We start from the raw sequence: 25,249 nt of genomic DNA, 5'->3' as shown, positions 1-25,249 counted from the left end.
TGTTTTCGTCCTTTTTTGAAATACTGTACATATGCTCGTAGATTCTCCTACTCAAACGCCTTTCAGTTTTTCCAGCATAAAAATGACCACAAACCTGGCAAACAGCTAAATAAACTAACCCCTGAGAAGTACATGTACCTGCAACAAAATCCACAGCTGTTTTATTAGGTCCAGGAAAGACAGTTGAAGTGTCGGTGATGTACCTACGATAATCACAGGCCCCACATTTATAAGTACCTTTTCTAAAACATTTCTTGTCTGCAATTGGATTTTCCAATAAATTCTTTAAATTTCGGTTGACCCAATATGTAAAATGAGGGCCATCACCAAGAGTTTTCAATAAATCCGTGTTCCCTTTAAACATCACCCAGTTGTTTTTGATGATATTTTTAACTCCCTGTGATGTTTCTTCATAAGTTAAAACCATAATTTGTGTGAAATCCCTATCAACACCTATATTGTAATTTTTCATATCTTCCTCTTCACCTAATAATGGCTTAAACCTAGTACCCCATTCACAACATATCTGGTCCTTAATAGTGTTAATAAAAGTTAGTGGGTAGCCCCGAGCCTCAAACATATTCACCAGTTTATCCAACTCTGTTTTGAACAAATCAAAATTTGAACACATACAGGCAGCCCGTACCATTTGCCCCTTCACAATGTTCCTCTTAACAAAAGTTGGATGACTACTTAAAAATTCGAGATAGTCATTAGAAAATGTTGGTTTTCTATATACACTCGAAACAAAACAGTTGGACCTCTCTTCCTTCATTAACTTAACATCTAAATAGTTAAACTCTGATTTCCCACTGTCCCCAGTGAATTTGAAATAATCACATACTCCATTCAAGTAGTTCAAAAACCTTTCATGAGCTCCACCCCCTTTCCACAAAATAAAAAGGTCATCCAAAAATCTAAGATAAATTGACCAATACTCATTGTAGGGGGACTTAAAAACAAACTCTGCTTCCCATTTGTGCATGACAAGATTGGCAAACAAAGGGGCACAACTATTCCCCATCGCCACACCCCTTGTTTGCCGAAAGAATTCTCCACCAAAACAAAAAAAAGTTGTTTTTAAGAATCACTTCCATCAACTCCATAATAAAATGTATCATATTATGACTCAAACTGTTTTTCTCCATCAAAACCTCGTGAAAAAACTCTAACCCCATGTCATGTGGGATTGAGGTGAAAAGATCAACCACATCTATGGTTGAAAAACAAACATTTTTGTTGTAATGTTGTTTCTTGATTCTCTGGAGAAAATCCCATGAATCAATAAGAATGTGGTCAATGGACACCAAAGCTTCTCTGACCATACGGTCAATAAATACCCCTAATGGGTAAGTGATACTATTCTGGCCAGAAATAATAAGCCGATAAGGTGGATCCAAAACATTTTTGTGCGTTTTTGGAATGCCAAAAGCGATGGGGACTGTAGGATGCTCTACGTATAAAAAATTGTAAATTTCCTCATTAATGGCACCTTGGTACAGTGAGTCTTCCAACAACAACTTGATGTTTCTGTAAGAAATGTTTATTTCATTTCTGGAGACACATTTGTATTTTGTTTCGTCTTGCAACATACAAAAAATTCTATTATTATAATCCTCTGTGTTAGCTATCACCATACCCCCACCCTTGTCAGGCTTCATAAACCTAACATCAGTATTACCTCTAAAACTGTCCAACAAACATTTCTCAGTTTTACTTAAATTAAAAATTCTTGACCTATGTTCCCTTAAATTCTGATAAATCTCTTGGGAGCATACGTTTTCAAAGGAATTAAGTAGAAGATGTAATGGGGGGTTGAAACAACTCTTTTTCTTGACATTAATACTTGTATTGTTGTTAATCTGCTTAGAATCTTTAAATAAGAGTTTCAAATGTAACTTCCTCACAAAAATTTTTAATTCAACAAGGGTGTCACAAATGTTTTCCTCACTAGCTGGAACAAACTTAACCCCCTTCATAAGCAGATGAAACAAATCTCTGTTAACTTCAACCCCTGCATAATTAAAAATATTAAATCTTTGTATGTGTAAACTAAACCATTGTTTTGGACAGCAATTCTTTCATGAATTCCATTACCAGAGCAGTCTCCATGAACTGAAGTTAGTGGTAACTGTTCTTTGTCCAAGCATTTTGATTTCTGTAACTGTTCCGTCTTCCACCCCCCCCCCCCCGTTGCTCCTAAAAAAACATTATTGTCTTCCCTATGTTTATATTTATCCTGAAGCCTTGCTGATCTTCTAAGGGGTGGGTAATCGAGATCATATTGTTTGTTGTTGTTATTTGATCTAACACCTTGTATAGCCCTATAATAATTACCTTGATTGTCCTGCTGTTTATCAATTACTTCCTCCCCTTCCAAATAAGCTTTAGGAAGCGGGTATGCAAGATTGTTCTTATACTCATGTTCATCCCTTAACAGCTTCTTCTTTTTTCTCTCGATATTAACATTTACTTCATCTTCAACTTTATCAAATAAAATGTTATATTTATGATTATATTTATATAAACATAGGGAAGACAATAATGTTTTTTAGGAGCAACGGGGGGGGGGGGTGGAAGACGGAACAGTTACAGAAATCAAAATGCTTGGAGAAAGAACAGTTACCACTAACTTCAGTTCATGGAGACTGCTCTGGTAATGGGATTGATGAAAGAATTGCTGTCCAAAACAATGGTTTAGTTTACACATACAAAGGATTTAATATTTTTAATTATGCAGGGGTTGAAGTTAACAGCGATTTGTTTCATCTGCTTATGAAGGGGGTTAAGTTTGTTCCAGCTAGTAAGGAAAACATTTGTGACACCCTTATTGAGTTAAAAATTTTTGTGAGGAAGTTAAATTTGAAACTCTTATTTAAAGATTCTAAGCAGATTAACAACAATACAAGTATTAATGTCAAGAAAAAGAGTTGTTTCAACCCCCCCATTACATCCTCTACTTAATTCCTTTGAAAACGTATGCTCCCAAGAGATTTATCAGAATTTAAGGGAACATAGGTCAAGAATTTTTAATTTAAGTAAAACTGAGAAATGTTTGTTGGACAGTTTTAGAGGTAATACTGATGTTAGGTTTATGAAGCCTGACAAGGGTGGGGGTATGGTGATAGCTAACACAGAGGATTCTAATAATAGAAATTTTTGTATGTTGTAAGATGAAACAAAATACGAGTGTGTCTCCAGAAATTAAATAAACATTTCTTACAGAAAGATCAAGTTGCTGTTGGAAGACTCACTGTACCAAGGTGCTATTAATGAGGAAATTTACAATTTTTTTATACGTAGAGCATCCTACAGTCCCCATCGCTTTTGGCATTCCAAAAATGCACAAAAATGTTTTGGATCCACCTTATCGGCTTATTATTTCTGGCCAGAATAGTATCACTTACCCATTATGGGTATTTATTGACCGTACGGTCAGAGAAGCTTTGGTGTCCATTGACCACATTCTTATTGATTCATGGGATTTTCTCCGGAGAATCAAGAAACAACATTACAAAAAAAATGTTTGTTTTTCAACCATAGATGTGGTTGATCTTTTCACCTCAATCCCACATGACATGGGGTTAGAGTTTTTTCACGAGGTTTTGATGGAGAAAAACAGTTTGAGTCATAATATGATAAATTTTATTATGGAGTTGATGGAAGTGATTCTTAAAAACAACTTTTTTTGTTTTGGTGGAGAATTCTTTCGGCAAACAAGGGGTGTGGCGATGGGGAATAGTTGTGCCCCTTTGTTTGCCAATCTTGTCATGTACAAATGGGAAGCAGAGTTTGTTTTTAAGTCCCCTACAATGAGTATTGGTCAATTTATCTTAGATTTTTGGATGACCTTTTTATTTTGTGGAAAGGGGGTGGAGTTCATGAAAGGTTTTTGAACTACTTGAATGGAGTATGTGATTATTTCAAATTCACTGGGGACAGTGGGAATTCAGAGATTAACTATTTAGATGTTAAGTTAATGAAGAAAGAGAGGTCCAACTGTTTTGTTTTGAGTGTCTATAGAAAACCAACGTTTTCTAACGACTATCTCGAATTTTCAAGTAGTCATCCAACTTTTGTTAAGAGGAACATTGTGAAGGGGCAAATGGTATGGGCTGCCCGTATGTGTTCAAATTTTGATTTGTTCAAAACAGAGTTGGATAAACTGGTGAATATGTTTGGGGCTCAGGGCTACTCACTAACTTTTATTAACACTATTAAGGACCAGATATGTTGGAATGGGGTACTAGGTTTAAGCCATTATTAGGTGAAGAGGAAGATATGAAAAATTACAATATAGGTGTTGATAGGGATTTCACATAAACTATGGTTTTAACTTATGGAGAAACATCACAGGGAGTTAAAAATATCATCAAAAACAACTGGGTGATGTTTAAAGGGAACACGGATTTATTGAAAACTCTTGGTGATGACCCTTGTTTTACATATCGGGTCAACCGAAACGTAAAGAATTTATTGGAAAATCCAATTGCAGACAAGAAATGTTTTAGAAAGGGTAATTATAAATGTGGGGCCTGTGATTATTGTAGGTACATCACCAACACTTCAACTGTCTTTCTTGGACCTAATAAAACAGCTGTGGATTTTGTTGCAGGTACATGTACTTCTCATGGGTTAGTTTATTTAGCTGTTTGCCAGGTTTGTGGTCATTTTTATGTTGGAAAAACTGAAAGGCGTTTGAGTAGGAGAATCTACGAGCATATGTACAGTATTTCAAAAAAGGATGAAAACAATGCTTTGTACAAACATATTAAAACTAATCAACCTGACCACTATTTTAGGTTTGTAATTTTGGAAATTGTAGGTAAGAACTTTAGGGGAGGTGATTGGGGGAACCAATTGCTTCGGGCTGAAGGTAGATGGCAATTGAAACTAAACGCTATGGTTGCTCCAGGTTTAAACAAACACATTAGTTTGAAACCTGAATTGAAACATCGGGCAACCCATTTTTGATTTTGTTTTTAATGTACTAACATTTCTATCACCTTGACAACTTCTACTTATTTCAAATAGTTTGTATGGAGTTTAAAGAGCTTTTAAAGAATTATAGTTTTTATGTGAAGTTTAAGATTAGAATTGCACTGTCACTTTAATTCTGAAGGTTTTATTTAATTGAAAGTACTAGGGATATATATAAAAATGATGCCATTAACCACTTTTAATTGTTCTGATGAAGTCTATCGACAAAAGCGCTTGACCTGTTTTATTCTTGTGGATTTACTTTTGTATGGTGAAGAACTGTTTTATTCCTGTGGATTTACTTTTGTATGGTGAAGGACCCTATGTGGATTGAATAAAAGTATTTCTATTACTGGTCGTGTGTTTTGGCTCAAAGAGTGGTTGCTGGCTGTTATTAATAAAATATGTTCAGATAAGCATGGGCATGGCCTTTACCACTACTCCTCTGCATACAGAAGTCTGCAATAGTGTAGCATTTCCGCTTAGTTAAAATAGCAATCAGATAAGCAGACACATCAGTTACATCTACCATTTGTTACTCTCAAAGTAAGACTCTCAGATTTATTAAACTGATAATGACAAATGCATATAAGCTATTCCTGAGCTTATATCACTGGCACTGACAGCCACTGACAATACAGAGGCTTTCAGCACAAAATATTGAGTTGCACATCTTTTGATAATTCTGCTCTACCTCACATCAATTATGGGCAAAAAAATGTATGTCCAGCTACCTGTAAAACTGTTCTTCCATAATTAATATGCTGACTGCCCCTGTGAAGAAAATCATTTTAATGTAGCATGGCACAGTGCCTTCTCACTACTTTCAAAGAAGCTACAGATTTTAATACAAGTCTGATCTGTAAAACCATGGAGCGTACTATTATGGATCTCATAAATAAGGACATAGGCAATCTCCAAGCACTTGACCCCACCCAGTTCAGATTTGTCAAGGGCAGACCTTGCCTGTTGAACATGGTTGACTTCTTTGAGACTGTCACCAAGGCCCTGGATGAGGAAAAGTCAGTGCATACAGCTTACTTTGACTTGGCCAAGGCCTTTGACATAATCCCCCACTCAGGCATAATCGAAAAGCTAAAAGAACTTGGCGTAAATCCCTATCTCATCAGGTGGGTGGCCAACTGGCTCACCAACAGGACCCTCAAAGTCAAAATGGGCACCTCCACCTCTGATAGCAGACATGTCGCTATTTGAGTTCCCCAGGGATCTGTCCTGGGACCCCTACTGTTTGGCATGTATTTTCTCAGAGGTCCAGGCAAAGACAAAAGGCCTGTGGCTGACCAAGTTTGTGGACAACTATAAGTTGGGTGCTGTCACTGACTCCCCAAATGATGTTAACATGCTGCAAGAGGGTCTCACAGAAACTAATGACTGGTGCCAAAGTCATAGCCTCAAGATAAATACAAAAAAAGTATTATCATACCATTCAGCAAAAACATGACCCTACCAATTACCACATCAATGGCAACCCCCTAAGCACACAACCTGTGGTGAGAGAGCTGGGCACTCAGGTTGATAACAATCTCACATTTGACCATCATGTAGTGGCAGTGGTCAGAAAAGCCTTTTATGTGGTTCATCTCATGAGTAAAGGGACTACATCCAGAAAAAGGAGGTTATTACCTCTCTATACTCCTTCCTTATTAGACCAATAATTGAGTATAATGCCCCATTTGGGATGTACCTCTCCAAACATCTGCATCAACTGGAAAGGCCACTTAAATACCTCACAAAGAGAATCCATGGCCTCCAACACCTGTCCTATGCAGACAGGCTCAAATTATTATCACTCTACTCGGTATCGTACAGATTGCTCTGGAGTGACCTGTGTCTCGCCTGCAAGGCAATCTCGGACCCTCCCCAACTAGAGATGCTAAATATCCATAAGTGTAACTCCTCATGCACTACCCACTCAAAAGGCCTGAATCTAATATGTGACATCAACAAAACCTGCTGGAGAGACAGGTTTGTCTCCCAGATGCTGCCCTGTCTCTGGAATAGACTTCCCATACACATCAAACAGAGCACTTCACTGACCCTCTTCAAGCATAACCATGATGAGTGGATGAGAAACCACAAATTTGTCCCAGGGGTTCCACCTGTGTCCTTCATTGACAGGGATGACAGGTGCTGACTGAGGTTTTTTTTGGGGATAAATTCTTGGCTAAGCTAGTAAGGGCCCCAGGGCCATTTACCTAGTAACCTCCTATGATAAATGTTATTTTGCATACAGACAAAAATGGGACCATTCTAGCAGCCAGCTTCAGTGCTTGACTGAACTAGCAATTGGTAAGGAAAAGCCCAATAGATGCTGAAGTGATCATGATCTGACTGATCAGTAGATAATCGAGTTTTGTTGGCAGCGATGCATTTGTCAATGAAACCGCTCACCGTCTCCAGCTTGTGCCATCTCCCCACCCAACCCCTTTAAGCCTGAACAACTACTATTTTCAGCAGTCTGGTTATTGGCTTAAACAATTTCAGTCTCAGTCAGTCAAGGAAGTAAAATTCAAATTATGGATGGGCCTCTGACCACAAGTAATCAAGGCAGTAAGGTCTCAAATACCTCTCAACTGTCCAGATTTTTGCAGAACGTCCAGATTTTTGGATCATATCTTTGGTCTGTTCCTCATAAAATTTGTGGTTTTCTGGGAAATCACTGGGATGATCTGAGGATTAAAGTCACTAAATAATGACATACATTTGAGTTTCAGACTGCAAATCCTTCAGAAAATGTATGTTAAAACAAACCCTTTTACTCTAGCAACTTTCGAAGTTTATAAGAGCAATATTTAAAATATGCCCCTATTTTTGGGCCTTTGACCAGCCATTTTGTTGGGTTTTGTCCAGATTTCTTGGACTAAGAAGTTGAGAGGTATGTATTTGTTCATAGATAGGTTGACTATAGGTTCAAATTATATCTAATTTAATAAGATATTTTTTAATATGGGGTTATACAGCTAAATAAGAAAAAATAACATTATTTTCTGTGGCAAGAGGACTAAAGAATTTTTGAGGTAATGTTTGAAAAGGCACGCAGTCCTATTTGGAGTTGCTTATGAATGTTTTTTATAATGTACAGTATATTTTATAAAAAAAAATAAAAATAAGAAATGTAAATTAAGTATAAATGGGTGTGGCGAGAGTGCCTTGAGATTTGGGAACAGTATATTGAGGTTTTTGGGAAACAAAATTTTCTCAAGCAATTAAAAACAAAATATGTCAGTGGCTTGTGAAAAGAAGAGGAATTAATTTAATTGTGGCAGGACAGAGTGGGAGTCACATCAGCAAAAGGCTTTGTTAGCTGACATAAAACTTTCCTGTAACCACAGTTTAAAATATTTCTCTCAGAAAGTGAGTTGCACTCAAGGCATCATAAAAACTCAGCCTGGATTCAGAGCTGGCACAGGAATCCATAGCAGTCATATAGATAAAAAAAATTCTTACAACAGCTTAATTGATTGAATCCCCAAGGGCAGTGCATAGCTCTTGAAGCAACAATTTCACATTCATGCTATCTGGACACTTGAAAGTTATTCAGCTAGTGGGGGTAAATATAATGTTTAAGGTGTTTATCCACCAAATACATAATGCACAGATTTGAGTCTCACCCTCGCCGAGTACAAAAAAAAATAATATCCACATAACTGGTAAATATTAGATTAAAGTTTATCTCAATACAAAAATTAAGGTAACCACTAGATCTCCCCCTCACAAGAACTTACATATATATGATGACATACTAACAAAAAATTATTATATAATATAAAAAATTAGAATAACCAATAGATTAATTTATAACCACTTTATATATACGGTGGATATAAAAAGTTTACACATCCCTGTTAAAATGCCAGGTTTTTGTGATATAAAACATTAGACCATAATAAATAATTTCAAACCTTTTCCCACCTTTAATGTGACCTACAACATGTACAATTCAACTGAAAAACAAACAAATCTGTTAGGGGAAAAATATAAAAAAATAAAAAATGTGCAATAAGCTGGTTGCATAAGTGTGCACACCCTTAAACTAATACTTTGTTGAAGCACCTTTTGATTTAATTATAGCATTTAGTCTTCTTGGGTACATACCTGCCATCAATTAAAGAGACTCTGATTAACCCCAAATAATGTTCAGCTGTCCTAGTAGGATTTTCCTGATATTTACTCAGTTGCCTGCTACAGCAAAAGCCATGGTTCACAGACAGCTTACAAAGCATCAAAGGGATGTCATTGTTGAAAGGTATTAAGAGAAAGGTACAAAAAAGTTTCCACAGCATTGGAAATACCATGGAACACAGTGAAGACAGTCATCAAAAAGTGGAGAAAATATGGAACAGTGACGTTGCAAAGAACTGGACGTCCCTCCAAAATTGATGAAAAGACAAGATGAAAACTGGTTAGGGAGGCTGCCAAGAAACCTACAGCAACACTGAAGGAGCTGCAGGAATTTCTGGCAAGTACTGGTTGTGTACTACATGTGACAACAATCTCCCGTATTCTCCATATGTCTGGGCGATGGGGTAGGGTTGCAAGACGGAAGCCTTTTCTTACACAGAAAAACATCCAGGCCCAGCTAAAATTTTCAAAACAATACATAAAGTCTCCGAAAAGCATGTGAGAAAATGTGTTATGGTCTAATGAGACCAAGGTTGAACTTTTTGGCCACAATTCCAAAAGTTACGTTTGGCACAAAAACAACACTTCGCATCACCAAAAGAACACTATCTCCATGGTGAAGCATAGTGGTGGCAGCATCATGCTTTGGGGTTGCTTTTCTTCAGCTTGAACTGGGGCTTTAGTCAAGGTGGAGGGAATTATGAACAGTTCCAATTACCAGTCACTTTTGGCCCAAAACCTTCAGGCATCTGCTAGGAAGCTGAAGATGAAAAGGAATTTCACCTTTCAACACTACAATGACCCCAAGTATACATCAACAAAAGAATGGCTTCACCAGAAGAAAAATAAAGTTTTGGAATGGCCCAGCCAGAGCCCAGACCTAAATCCAATAGAAAATATGTGGGGTGACCTGAAGAGGGCTGTGCACAAGAGATGCCCTAGCAATATGACAGATTTGGAGGGGTTTTGTAAGGAAGAGTGGGCAAATTTTGCCATGCTGACAGACTCCTACTCAAGAAGACTGAATGCTGTAATTAAGTCAAAAGGTGCTTCAACAAAGTATTAGTTTGAGTGTGCACACATATGCAACCAGCTTATTGTACATTTTTTATTTTTTATATTTTTCCCCCTAACAGATTTGTTTGTTTCTCAATTGAATTGTACAGGTTATAGGTCACATTAAAGGTGGGAAAAGTTTTGAAATGATTTATTGTGGTCTAATTTTTTTACATCACAAAAACCTGGCATTTTAACAGGGGTGTGTAAACTTTTTATATCCACTGTGTGTATATATATATATATATATATATATATATATATATATATATATATATATATATATGTGTGTGTGTGTGTGTGTGTGTGTGTATGTGTGTGTGTGTATATATATATAAATATATATATATAATATACATATAAAATGTGTGTGTGTGTATATTATATATACATATATGTGTGTGTGTTTGTGTATATATATATATATATATATATATATATATATATATAATATACATATAAAAATGTGTGTGTGTATATACACACGCTGTGGCGACCCCTAACCGGGAAAAGCTGCAAGAAGAAGAAGAATATATATATATATATATATATATATATATATATATATATATATATATATATATATATATATATATATATATATATATATATATATATATATATATATATATATACACACACACACAATTAATTCCTAAGAAAAAAAGAATAGTTGAGGTTACCCAGCAATATGGCTAATCAGTTGGCCAGCATTGAAGTATTGAAGTACATCAATATAGCTTGATTGTTAGAGCCTCACTTAATGAAATTTTCTCTATTATAGGTCCTACAATGCTACAACAGCTAAAAGCTAGATGGGCCAAAATAGCATCAGATGCAGAAGAAATCTTTCATGATTCTGGGGCCAGTGAAGCAAATTCAAGTACATGATCCAAAAGAAGTTGGGCAACAGCTAAGTTAAACACCTCACTAAATGTTGAGATGCATAGCTCTCAATCATCCCAAATTCCATGAGAGCACCTGTTTTTAAACTTAAATAAGCTTAATCTCCCGATTACCCAGTTTGGGAGCTTCTCTAAATCTGCGATAAAACAACCTCTGTTCTGACTATAGCTGTCTTAGCCAATCAGAGCGTCAGTTTACCGCATCTCTTTTGCATGTTGCTGGCCAGTTTCTTCATTTCCTGTTTTTTTATATTCAGCACGGACCTGATGTACTTCTGGTCTTCAGTTAGGGCCACACAGTCCGTATATAAGCAGGCAGGATGAAGGAACCTTAAAGAGATTTTGTCATGAGAATTGTCTATGCGAAGAATAGCAGAGCTGGGAAAGAGAAGGAACTCAAAGGAAGGATTCACTGTACCACCCGAGAAAAATCCCAAAGGAAGGATTCACTGTACCACCTGAGAAGAAGCTTAAAGGAAGAATTCAACAGTGTCTGAAACTCGAGGAAGAGGAGGACCATTACGTTTGTTGGTTTTGGATTGGCACCACATTGGATTTAAAATTGGATGGGAGCTGCTGTAGTGGCTGAGCATATTTTGTCACATTAGGTCTGAGGTTTGCCTTATTTGCACTCATTTCAAGGACTCACGGAGGTAAGTTTAACTTTTAAATTCTGGCAAATCACTGAGGAGAGGAGGACATCGACCACAAAGTTGATATCTAAAATCTCTCCATATGTTTGGTTCTTTTGCCCCCCTCCCCCCCATTATTTTATACTTCATTTAGATTTCTTGTGCTATGAAGAGGTTGAGAGGTACAGGTCCTTATTTTTCATCTGTTCCTCATAAAATGTGTTGTTGTTTTTTTTTGCCAAATCACCGACTGAAGTCACTAAATAATGACAGACATTTGAGTTTCCAACTTTGATATCCTTCAGAGAATGCATGCTAACACAAATCCTGCTATAACACAATTTTTCTAAGTTTATAGAAGCAATATTTAAAATATGTCTATATGTCTGGTCCTTTGTCCCCCCATTATTTTAATCTTCATCCAGATTTCTTGTGCTAAGTGGTTGAGAGGTATGTGACATAATGTCCTGATTTTTGCTTCATATTTTTGGTCGTACCCATTTGCTAGTGTGTTTTTAATAATGTGCTTTTTAATAAAGCTGTATTCCTGGAAGGAGTGTTAGATGTTTGTTGTGGGATTTGTACAGTTTGCTTCAAAGGGGGACAATTTCAGGACTGTTTTTTGACCTTTAATGTCTTGGGGAAAGTGTTCAGAAATCATAGATACTGGGTGTACCTGCATTCTGTTTAAATGATTTGAAATATAGAAAATCAGCTTTCATTGTTTGCGATGCTTGATTTATATGCATTTACTGGGGAAATATCCATGGCATTTATTACTTTTATTTTTAACACTGTGAATTTGTTTCTTTCTTTTCTGACAGTAACAATGTTCAGTCTTGTTTTCTGTGGTGGAAATGCATTCTTTTCCTAGTTTGAGACTGTCCATCTATACATTTGCATTATTTCAGTTGTTTATTTTCATATGATCTCTGCCTGTAAAATATTAGCTATGACTGCTTTTTTCCAATAAATATATAGAGTATTTTGAATGTATGAAATTGCATGAGTCTGGGAATCCTCGTTGTGCAATGTTTTGCTTGGGCATTAGAGGTGGTAGCTATAGTGCTATGGGCATGTAGGAACAATAACTGCCATTTGTTTACTTTTAATTTTTTAGTATGTGTCTTATGAACATATGCAAATACAAGCCTTTGGGGTATGTGTACTATGGATATATGTATATACATAGGTTTTATTGTTACTGTATGGCCAGGCAGAGCCCACTTAAGTATTTTTGAAAGTGATCAAAGTCGTACCTTACATTAGTGCACACAAATAAGTATTTGAACTAGCATATACTTCAGAAAATGTATGTTGCTACAGAATCTGTTCAGCAACCTATGTGTAAGAGAACACTGAAAAATGTGACTCCCATCTATGATTTTGGCCTTTTGCCCCCCAAAAATGTTTGCCTTTGTCTCCAATTTTCTGAATATGGTAAGTTAAGGTATGAGGGTGAAGTGCATACTAGGTGCAATGAATTCCACAGAATGGTCAGCTTTTCTTGGAAATGTTGCATATTCACAAAACTAAATGTGAAAGGGTTACCCACTCCAAAGATCTAAACCTGATTTCTGACATGAATAGATCATGCTGGAGAGACAGATATGTGTCCTGGAGATTACTCCTCCTCTGGAATAGGCATCCTAGCTGAACCACGAAGCAGAGCCCTTCTCTTGTGTTCTTCAAATGCAATCTGGACCAATGAATGGGAAATCGCAAATTCACTCCTGGAGTGGCACCCATGTTCCTCATGTTCCTTATGGACAGAGGCAGTTTGTAAAAATAGTCAAAACCCTGCTTACTGGCCCTTGTTATCTTTCCTCTAGGGATAGAAATCTGGGTAAAATTGGCTAGGGGTGTAAGGGCTCTTGAGCCGTTAGCCTAGTAATCTCCTATGAACCTTGGTCTGTTCTAATCATTCCTGTTCACACTTGTCTTTGTATTCACTAATTGTCATACTTTATATCTGTCTGAAAATATTTCTGCAAAATAAACCTTGTGAGGTTCAGGTTGGCTAAGTAATGAATAATCCTCAACTTTGTGGTATAATATCCATGATTTGCAATAATCGTCTTTTCAATTGATGCATTATGAATCATTTGCATTAATGAGCTTTTTCTTGTATGCTTATGAATAATTTTCAATTGTGCTCATTCAGATATTAAGCTCATATATGCTGGTATGCATTAAATTGGCTTACCAAGCTGCATGTGTTTGCAGAGGTTTCTGGCCTGGTTTTTCATCCTTTATCTGAACCATTACAGTTATTTTCTTCAGAAGCAAAATAATGGCTGAATCATGCAACAGTAAGATACAAGCCACAATGGAAGGGGGTGCAATGCAAGCTTTCTTACACTGTTATAGTGAGTAACTCTGAAGGGTAAGACTTTCTGATTAATGCTTGGCATCATACAAGCTTCACTTTACTGTAAGTATACTTCATGGTATACCTGTTACCTTGAAGCTTTTCTAATTATGCCCTCTTTTCTCCAAAAAGAAGCAGCAAATGACTGCACTCCTAAGCAGTTGGAAGGTTAGCTTTGACTGAGTAATGGAAAGCAGGTGTGGTCCTGGATATGCTTTTTGTGAGACTTGTGCTACCATTATTAATACTGGACATGGAGGGAGGAGTGATCTTCAGCAACACATGGATACCAAAAAGCACAAGATGAGCACCATTCAACTGGGAGGACAGTAACAGAAATGTTTGCCACTCAGCAAACCAGCTGTAAAGTATTGGGGCCAAAGTAGCCTTTATGAGTCTCCTTGCTGAGGACAACCTGCCTTTTATGACTCAGGAGCATTTCGTGAAGTACATGAAGAAGTACTGCATGGATCCAGAAGGGGTGTAAAAATTACCTGTGGAATAACAAAGTCTGCTTGCATTATAAGAGACGTAATGGGGCCAAAATATCAGAAAGACATTGCACAAATGTGTCAGAAAGTGCCATGCTCTTTATATCTCCACCAGAGTACAGATATGGGGAATGAAAAACTGCTTGTAATTATACTTGTTTTTTGACCATGTCAGTGGTAAAAATGTTGTTAGATTCCTCAGCAGGCCTGCTTGTGTCAGTGGAACTGGCCAAGCCATTTATGACTGTGTAATGGAAACTCTGAGCAAGTTTGACATTCCTGTGAGCAAGATGGTGGCTTATTCTTCAGACAATGCTGCAGTCATGATTGGTAAAGGCCCTAATGCCAAAATACATTTGGGTGACAATATGGATGATATCAGGAGTACAATAGTAGAGCAGAAACTTTTCAAGAGACACAAGCTGTTTTACTTTGCAGTCCTATTCAAAATGAAAAAAATATATATTTCCCTGCATGACATCCCCTGCTGCAGAACACGGCCATCTTATTAGATCCAGCTATGAAACTACAGCTTTCTTCCACTACTATTGCAGATATTGGTACTCATCTCAGTTTTTGCAGTTCACGAGTGGAGCACTGCAAACTGATTTATAAATTTTCAATGTATCAGCTGACTGCATGGTTACATGGATTAGACACATCTAATTTCCTAATGTATGGGTCCATGGTGCTTGGTAGCCCTGCAGTACAAGACCTCCCAACATTTCAAAAAGTAATGCAAACTGTGTTTTGCTTGCCGCACTCAAAACAGTGAAGCAGAACGGGCAGACTTCACAAAGTAAAAACTGAGCTCAGACAGTCACTTGGCCCAAAAACATTAAACGATGAATGAGGACGATGATTGCTACTGCGTTAAGCATCCAAAGGACATGCTGGAAGCAGCAAGAAAGGCAACAGCTGCTTATAACAAAGAGCATTTCATGGCATCAATTGCAGAAACTGACTGCTTGCCAACATGCTGAAGTTGAATAACTTCTAGTTTGACATATGACCGTGGGAAAATAACATGTAGAACTTTACCAAATAGTCTCTGTGGTGAACGGTCTGAATGTAAATTGCCTTATTATTTGTTAAGTATGTATTTGTGTTTTGCAAATGTTTAAGCACTTAACTTTATAAAACTAGAATTCATGGGTGTGAGGAGTGAGCATGTATTACTTCAATTTTTTTACAGTTTTGTGAAAGTAGGAATAGCCCTATATTGTGAGCATGTCTGTGTATGTATACAACTCTTTTTAATAAAAAACTGCTTTAAAATAATATACTGTCTTTTGTAATTGAGTAAGTGTGGGGGTGTCCATTAATGTGCTTATTTAAATATGCATACTTTATGTTAATTAGGTGTCCTTGATTGTCCCTGATTTTAAGGTCCTGTTTCCCGATTCTCTCATTTGGAGGTTGAGAGGTATGGCCACCTAAGAAGATCAGGAAAAGAACACAAAAAAGACTGGCAAATGTTTCAATGGCAGATTATGAAAATGGAAAGTGGCAGCGTAGCTCCAAGAGAAGACTTAACATGCAGGATCATAGGATCATAGGACGGTACTAAGATAATGGATCCAGGGCCCTTACAAGCCTAGCCAGGTTCAACCTGTGTTCCCAAGGGTGTCTGGTTCAACCAGACACTAAAGTCAGCACCTATTGCTCCTCTTCAAGAGCGACACAGGTGGAACCCCTCAAGGTGATTTTCCGGTTACCTATCCAATCGTCCAAATTACTCTTAAATAGGGTCACCAAGGAGCACTGTTTAACATGAATAGGAAGCTTGTTCCAAAGGTGGGGTAACCTCTGTGAGACAAATATGTCTCTCCAGCAAGTTCTGTTGATGTCACAAACCAGGTTAGGGTCCTTTGAGCAAGTGACTCGTCTGCCATTTGACTTACAAAAGTGTAGCATTTCCATTAATGTTGGGTCAGAGATTGCTCTATATGCAAGGCACAGGTTGCCTCGGAGCAAGCTGTATGACACAGAGTAAAGTTACAATGATTTCAGTCTGTCTGCATAAGACAGATCCTGAAATCCCTGAATTTTATTTTTGTTGTCTCTCCAATTGCTGCAGGTGTTTGGAAAGGAACATACCAAAGGGAGCGTTGTACTCTATTACTGGACTGATGAGTGAAGAGAACAGTGGGGGTATAACCTCTTTTTTTTTCTGGATGCACTGTCCTTATTTATGAGATGAGCAATATAAAATGCCCTTCTTACCACTGTGGAGACATGGTGATCGAAGTTAAGGTTGTTGTCAACCTATGTGCCCAGATCTCTCACCACTGACTGTGTGCTTAGGGTATTGCTATTGATGTGGTAGTTTGCAGGAACATCACCATTGCTGAAGGGTATGATAATGCATTCTTTTAAGACCATGACTTTGACACCAGTCAGTCTGCGTAAGCCCTTCTTGCAGGATATTGACATCTCTAGGGGTTTCAATGATCACTCCCAGTTTGCAGTCATTAGCAAACTTTGACAGCTACATTGCTTTAGTTTTATCCTGTACTTTGGAGAAGTAGATTCCAAACAGCAGGGGTCACAGAACTGATTCCTGTGGAACACCACTGGTTATGGGTCTGCTGGAGGAGGTGGTGTCCCCTATTTTGACCATATGAGTTCTATCAGTGAGCCAGTTTGCAACCCACCTGACAATATATGGGTTGATACCCAGCTGGGTGAGTTTATCAATGATGTCTGAGTGGGTGATTGTGTCAATGGCCTTGGGTAAGTGTAGGTAGGCTGTATGTACAGATTTGCCCTCATCTAGGGCTTTGGTGACTGTCTCAAAGATGTCCACCAAGTTTAACAGGAATGATCTCCCATTGACAAAGCCAAACTGGGGTTGAGTGTTTGGAGATTTCCTATATCTTTTTAATAAGGTCCATGATAATTTGTTCCATGGCCTTGAAGATAAGGCTGTTCAGGCTAATGGGTCTATAGTTCCCCGGGTCTGTGGATGCACCCCCTTTGTGCAAAGGGATGATGGTAGTTGTTTTCCATTCCACTGGGATGAAGCCAGTTCTTAGGCTGTGATTGAAAAGTGTGCCCAATGGTGATACTAATTCCTGTTTTAACCCATGTAGAACAGACCAGGATGTTATCTGGTCCCAAAGAGGCCGTGTTTTTGGCCTTGGAGAGGGCATTTAAGACTGGATCTTTGGAAATACTAGGTTGGAGACAGGTATTAGGGATGCTTTGGGATATATGTAGTAGGGACAGGGGAGTGAAGTTGTCACTGAACCTGTCAGCCATCAGGTTTGCTATATCTGCAGGTTCTGTATATGTGGTACCATTAACTATGAGTTCAGGGCAAATATGGGCCTTACCTTTGAGGTTGCAGATGTAAGTAAAGAACACCTTGTGGTTATCCTTAGTTAGAGGAAGCTAATTTGGATTCATAGTTAGCTTTGGAGGACTTCACTATGAGCCTTATTTGCTTGTTTAAGTTGAGGAGAAAGTGCTTCCAGTTTTGAGACCATTCCTTCCAACTCTTAGAGAGCAATTTCTTTCTCCTATTGTATAGTCTGTTGAAGGCAGTTGTCCACCAGGCAGATTTGTTTTTCACTGAAGATCTTGTTTTGGTTCTATCAGGTACAGCAGAGTCAATACAATTGTACAGGTGTTCATATAAAGCATTAGTGTATAACTCAGCATAGGTATCTGTTCCATCAATGGGAGGAGAGCCTATGAAGCTATTTATGCTGTCACATAAGAGGATATAATTGGCCTTGGAGAAGTTTTTTAGCTTAGTTGTCTCTAAGGTGGGGTCTTGTGTTATAGTTACTTCTAGCGAGACTGATTTGTAGTCAGATCTCACCAGGGATGGCCACACACTGTGGGTGATGCAGTGATCCTCCATGTTGGTGAGCACCAGATCCAGGATGTTCCCCCTTGTAGGTGCGTCAACCAGCTGATCCAGGGCATTGGCATTAACAAAGTCCAGGAACATTTTGGGCAAGTGAGTTAAAACATGTATAATTTACCCAGTCAATGGATGGGTAATTAAAGTCACCCAAAACCAGGGTGTTTGGTTGTATTTTGATTGACTCAAGTAGATCCAAGTAGGCCAAGTGGATGTCCAGATTCATGGAGGGGGTCCTATAGCTGGCAATGACCTGAAGAGTGGTCTTACCTACAGTCAATTGCACCTGAAGTAATTCAAGGGAATCATGCTGTTTAACCAATCTAGATGTGTACTTTTCTTTAATGAATATTGATACACCACCTCCTTTAGTTCTCATGCCTTCAGTTTGTGGTCTGAATGTGTGGAAGGAAATGTAACCTGGTATAGCTAGGGTGCTCTCTGCAGCCTTAAACCAGGCCTCAGTAACTACACAAATGTCAGCATCTTCCAAGATGAGGACTGCTTCCAGTGAGTGAAGTTTCCAGTTTAGACTCCTAGCATTTAGCAGCATAACCTTGAGGTTATTTCTAGAGGGTATTTTTACATTGGGAGTTTTGTTCTTGTGACATTGTCTAAAAAAGGCACTATGGGGGTGGCAAGAGCCTTAACCAATAACTGAAATCCCATGGGGTGACAGATGAAAACCATCTATGGCAGGGCATCGAGGTCTGTTGACCATGTCATCTCAGGCTGGCAGATACTGGATCTCCTTTGAATGACACCAGAAACTAAGCCAATTATTGAAGTCAATCATTTTTTGTTTGTATTATGGTATCTTACTAGGTGAAGGTAAAAGGTAAAACGCTGCTTAAGGCTAGGGACATACCTGCCTGAGATGCATAATCAGAGAGCTCAGTCATGCCTCTCTTCATATAGTCCAGTGAGGTACATCTCAAGTCGTTCACACCAACATGGATTATGATGGAGTCATAGCAGTGCCTGTTGTTGAGAGACTTGAGTGAGTGTGTCATGTGGTGGATCCTGGCACCTGGCAGACAGCTGACTGTGACTTTTTCCTTATCTAACCTGGTGAGAGGGACATCTGTGTGTCTCATAATTGAGTCTCCTATGACTAAGATGTTTGTTTTTGTGTTATGCCTTAGGGGCTTGATTGTTAGATACTGATGTGCGATATATTATGTGCACTATGTTCTGCAGAGGATGTATTTTGTGAATCGTGCTTGTGTTTGTGTTTGGGAGGTCTATGATGTTTAGGTAACTTTCTGGTAAGGACCTTCACATAGGTAGGTTTATGTGTTGTTGGTTTGGTAGGTGCAGGAGGTGAGGTGTGCATGCTGACAACCTGCTTAACATCAGATGAACTGACTGGTGAGTGACAGAGCCTGGATTCTAGGTTCTTGATATAAATGCATCTCTCATGTAATGAATTCGTGTGGAGTAGAAGTGGGTTGTCAGTGTATATGAGACAATTGCTACATTGCCTCAGGATGTTCATGTTGATCAAGCTGGCTGGAGAAACTGTGGGAAATTGTCTATCTATAACACTAGGTAAGTTGATATGGTCAAAAAACAGGAAAAGGACAGGAAGGACCTGGTAAAGTAGAGGATAGGAGAAGTGGACAAAAAAAACAAAGGGCTAGTGAGTAGGATCTGTATTGGTACCTCAGGAGCTTTGCTGAATTTATCACCTGTCAGTGACAGACAATTGTGAGAACTCACCGATGGAGCACCAGCAGAGTACTAAGGGAAAATTTGCAGGCAGAAGTGTTTGCATCTAGTACCCACCACTGTTTGGCAGTGCATGGTGCACAAACAAGTGCAAACACAGTGCTTATGTAGCAAACAAGAGCAAACTGATTTAGACAATTTAACCCATAAAAAAGCTCAAAACTGAGCCCTGTTCCAGCAACCTTCAATCAGATGCATTCTAACTGCACACTCCTGCTACTGGGGTGCAGGGGAACCCTCACCAACAAAAGATGGCCTGGTTTAGTGCTCAAGCTATACAAACAAAACTAGATTCAACAGGTCTGAATCTAGTGTATGCTACAGTAAACAAAGTGCAACAATTTCAGGAAAAAAAAAAAACAGTTCACATAAGCAGTGGTATAGTAAAAATGCAATGTAATGAATTATCAAGGGAAATTACGAGCAGGAGCACTGAAACAACAGCTGTGAGACTCAAGATGAGTACTTGATCAAATTTTTAGAATCTTTGTCAGAAGTCATCAGGGGAGATTATATGACTTAGTTTTAGAAAAAGGTTTTGGTCCATCTAGCACACATACAGGTAATATTACAGAAAAAAACAAACTGGGCTTAGGTATATTGATAAGACAGCAGGATAGCACACCCCAACAAATAGCAGAACAACCTGAAGTAATTTCAACAGATAAGAGTCCCCCGCTACTGCTCTCCCAGATATACCTAACAAACAACTGGACTGATGTATTGTCAAGCAATAGCACCTCTGGGGGCAGTCACTTATTAGGCCACATCACAAAGTCCATTAAAGATAAGATTTTAAAAGGTGAATATACAGACATTTTCAATTTAACTGATGTAAATGACATTCAAAGAATAACAGACGCAGAAAAATCAGGAGCCAAAGATTTCACAGCGGCCTTGGTGGTGTTAGAGAAAGCAAACAACCCTAAGACTACACCAAAAACTCGGGACAACTGAATAGTAGGTTACTTACTATATTTAGCAGTCTTACTAGAGAAAGACCCTGCCCAGTTATTTCTACAATAGATATCTTACCTCCTAACCACCAGGGAAGCCCACCATACAAGTGGGGGATCTGCCAGGCTGGTTTATGACCAAAAGTGAGAAAGCTCAAAGTATTAAATAAAGATATCAGATGGGGCCAAGGACATCTTGATACTTGGTTAAGTGCAATGCTAGAAAAGACAGCACAGAATCACACAAAACCCTCTCAAGGGACTTTAGACCAGAAATCCTGTGGGGCTATAACAGCATATGCTGTTTTTGTTTGAACAGTCAGTTTGCTCACATCTGTTCCCACTGAAATAAGCTACACCTGGATTTCAACTGTAGGCAAAAGTTAAGTAAACTAAACTCTGCAAACTTAACTACACACCCAAGCAGACAGTAAAACAGTCCTTATGTGCCTAGGGGAGAAGTTCCTTTCGCGATTTCAATACTTTCATCCGGACATGAGGATCTTAATTTAATACATTTCCCATTAATGTAAAAGTTCTGGAAATGGCTTTAGCTGATTGCCCCAACCATCTGGCAGCCAAGATGTTAATTCAAAGCTTTACTGAAGGTTTTTCATTAAAATCCACTTCCCCTTTAACAAATTAGCCTAAAATATAAAGCCCACCATAGGGAAAAATGATATAATTGAAGAAATTATTAATGAAGGCATTCATTTGGGAAGAATCATCAGCCCATGACTTATGTCATAATGGATGCAATTCATGGCATCTCCCATTGGCTTAACGCCTTAATTCCCAAGAAAAATCTAGGACAATTTAGATTAATACACTATCTTTAATATCCCCAGGTCTATCAGTTAACAATTTCATTGCTAATGATGACTCTAAAGTTATATACATACATTTAGACAAGACAGCCAGCACTATTAGAACATGTAAAGACCCTTGGCTAGCAAGGTTATAAGAGCCGTATTCAGGTTATTACCCATCAGGAGAGAAGACTGACCTAGACTGGGTTTCTCTCATAGAAGTTGCCTATTCTCTCATAAAGGCTGCCTATATTTTGATTCAGCCATGCCAAAGGGCTGCTCAACAGCCTTTGCTGTACTTGAAAGTTTTAGCTTGACTACAAACTGGTGCTGGGAATGCAGGGTTTCAAACACAGCAGCTATATATTACCTTGATGATTACATGATCACTGGTGAAGGGAAGTAGGACACTGAAACAGCTATGGATATTTTTAAGACTTTATGCCAGTTTTAGGTGTCCTGTTAGTTGTAGATGCAGGCCCCTCTCAGCAGCTGACCTTCTTAGGTATAGAATACTGACATACCCAACAGGGTCTTCAGCCTGCTGGAGGAAATAAATTGCCAAGTCAAAAGTCAAGTTTGAGTCATTTTCAGTCAAGAAAAAGTCCAGAATGAGCCATGTCATGTCTCTATTAGGTTCCATCAATTTCACTTGCAGAGCAATCCAGCCAGGCAGGACATTTACGAGAAGTTTGGCTAACCTTCTAAGAGGGGGGAAGAAAAAGCATCATTAGGTATGCCATCTCAAGGGAGTCAAAGATGGCCCAAGGCTTTGAAAGATTTTCCTACAATATTTTAATTAAATGTCACATTAGCAAAATAGATTGGGTAACTTCTGGTGCTCTGCAGCTCTACACAGATGCTGCAGTGGGCAATGGCATGGGGGGTTTCTTTGGGGAAAAGTGGTTTGTAGCACACTGGCCATCAAATTGGTCTAGCACAGTACTAAAAGACATAACATTCTTAGATATATTTCCTGTTTGGGCAGCAGTTCATGTGTGGAAAGACAAACTGGCGAATAAAAGAATTATTTTTAATTCAGACAACTGAGCAGTAGTACACATCTTAACTACCAGGACCCCTCAATCTCCCAGGGTTCAAGCAGTGCTCAGGCAAGTAGTGCAATAATGCCTGAAAATCAGTCATTCATTTTCTAATAAACATGGCCAGGTTGTGATAATGCAACAGATGACAATTTGTCACATATAAAGTTTCACGGGTTTTGTTTTCTTGCTTCAGAAGCCTGCCAGCTCCCAACCCTGATACTTCACCACCTGTGGCTCACTGGAGAAGAATGATGATGTTCATTTTAATAAATGCATGGGCCCACAATACAAGAAGAGCTTACTCAGTAGCCCTGAAGAACTTCTTGTTTCTATTGGATTCAATCCAGAGCAGGTAGGCATTGGTCCACAGAACTGATCATCCATTTTATCTTACACAAATGTTCGTTAGGAAACTCTCCAGCATTCTTCAAGCTTCAAACATCTGCTTTAACTTGGTTAGCTCATTGTTTAAATTTACCATTAGTCTCCAATCACTTGGTTGGCTCATTGTTTAAGTTTACCATTAGTCTTATATTAATGGACAATAAAACAATTAATAAAAGGGTGTAGCTACATGAAGGCTTTTTCAAGATACTCTAGAAAACCTTTGGGTACATAGCTGCTACCAATTCTAATCAAAGGATTGAAAGACTCAGTTTGAGAGTTCTACTTATTAGTTTTTTTTATCTGCATTTTTTACATGGATGTACATGGGCGCCTTCAGATTTTCAGATCGAGTGCACTCAGTACATTGGAGAGATGTCATAATTTCACAAAAACAGATGGTCATTTGGCAAATGAAATGTAAAACAGATCAAACAGGCAAAGACCAGTTAATTTTTCTTAACAAGGAGAAAACATCTGTGTTATGCCCATTTCACTGGGCATTGGCACTCAGCAATCTCAGTTACAAACATGAGCCCATAAATCTCATTTTCTGAAACCCAAAAGGGCACATCCTCACTTTGCTTGAAGCTAACAACATGATCAAAGCAGGTTTAAATAGTCAATGTATCTCTCCTTGTGGCTTCTCTTCCCACTCACTAAGAATTTGCAGAGCATTGATTTAGCCAGGGAAGGGCATTCCATCGATATCCTGAAAATAACTGGTAGATGGAAATTGAGCACATTTTTGAATTACATTAGATAACATTCTCTTTTTGTCATTACAGGTTTACCAGCTATCTGGGTCTTGGGCCAATCTTTCATACACAGAGCAGCAATCAAATTGCGGGTGAGAAATATTGGATTAAACCTCGATTCTGACCCATCCCTTTGTGCCATTGAGTGGATAGGCATCTCATGTCTCTCATGGCTTCAACTCCTCCCCTTGTTTGAAAGTCAAGACAGGCTATCAAACTTACTAATTATTCATTTAGGAGGAAATGACCTTTCAGTCATAATCAAACGCACCTTGCTTAGAAGAATATTGGCTGATCTGGATATTTTAAAGCAGACCTTTCCTGATATGGGCATAGCCTGGTCAACTATTTTCCCAAGATTATATTGGAAGAAGCCTGAAACCCAGCAGCTCTTGAGATTAGTTGCAGGTTTGTTAATCACAGAATAACCACAGCCTCTGCATTAAGGACATTCACAGCCATGGACCAACCTGATTTAAACTCCCCAGATCCTGATTTTTATAATAAAGACAGAGTTGGGAGTTATTCAATTTTTGATTATCAATGTTTTTACAAGATATGTATGATTTAAGCAAATCTTAGCTGTCAGTTATTCAATGGTAAATGGCAGGCAAAGGATGGGGGGACAGCGTGCCAACATGCTGGTGGGCACAGACCGAAAAGGCCTTCTATAATTTGCCGGACTGTCATCTGCCCTATCCTTTCAAAATTAGTCTGGAGGCTGGAGTATTAAAGATTTAAGGCAGTGAAGAAGGGAGGATCAGTTTGGGACTGAGTAGGCGCTGTGCACATACCCAGTCAGTAATTAAATAATCTGGGAAAAGCAGAGGGTATGCCAACTGGTTGTATATGGTTCAACTGGTTTAATTGATTCATTTATTTTAGGTTGTGATTTTAAAGGTCATGTAAAATGTACAGTTGTTTGTCTTTTTGGCTTTTCCCAGTTAGGGGTCGCCACAGCGGAACTCCGGTCCGCTAATGACTGGCAATAGATTTTTATGGTGCCGAGTTGCCAGCCCGATGCCCAACCTTCAGTGAAGGCACACCCATTCACGCATGTCTTTCGAATGCTACTCGACCATGGGGAGAACATGCAGACTCCACACAGAAGGC

The sequence above is a fragment of the Protopterus annectens genome, chromosome 7.part0 (assembly GCF_019279795.1).
Source record: "Protopterus annectens isolate FY-2018-M chromosome 7.part0, PAN1.0, whole genome shotgun sequence".
Taxonomy (NCBI): Eukaryota; Metazoa; Chordata; order Ceratodontiformes; family Protopteridae; genus Protopterus; species Protopterus annectens.
This window is presented reverse-complemented; position numbering follows the sequence as displayed.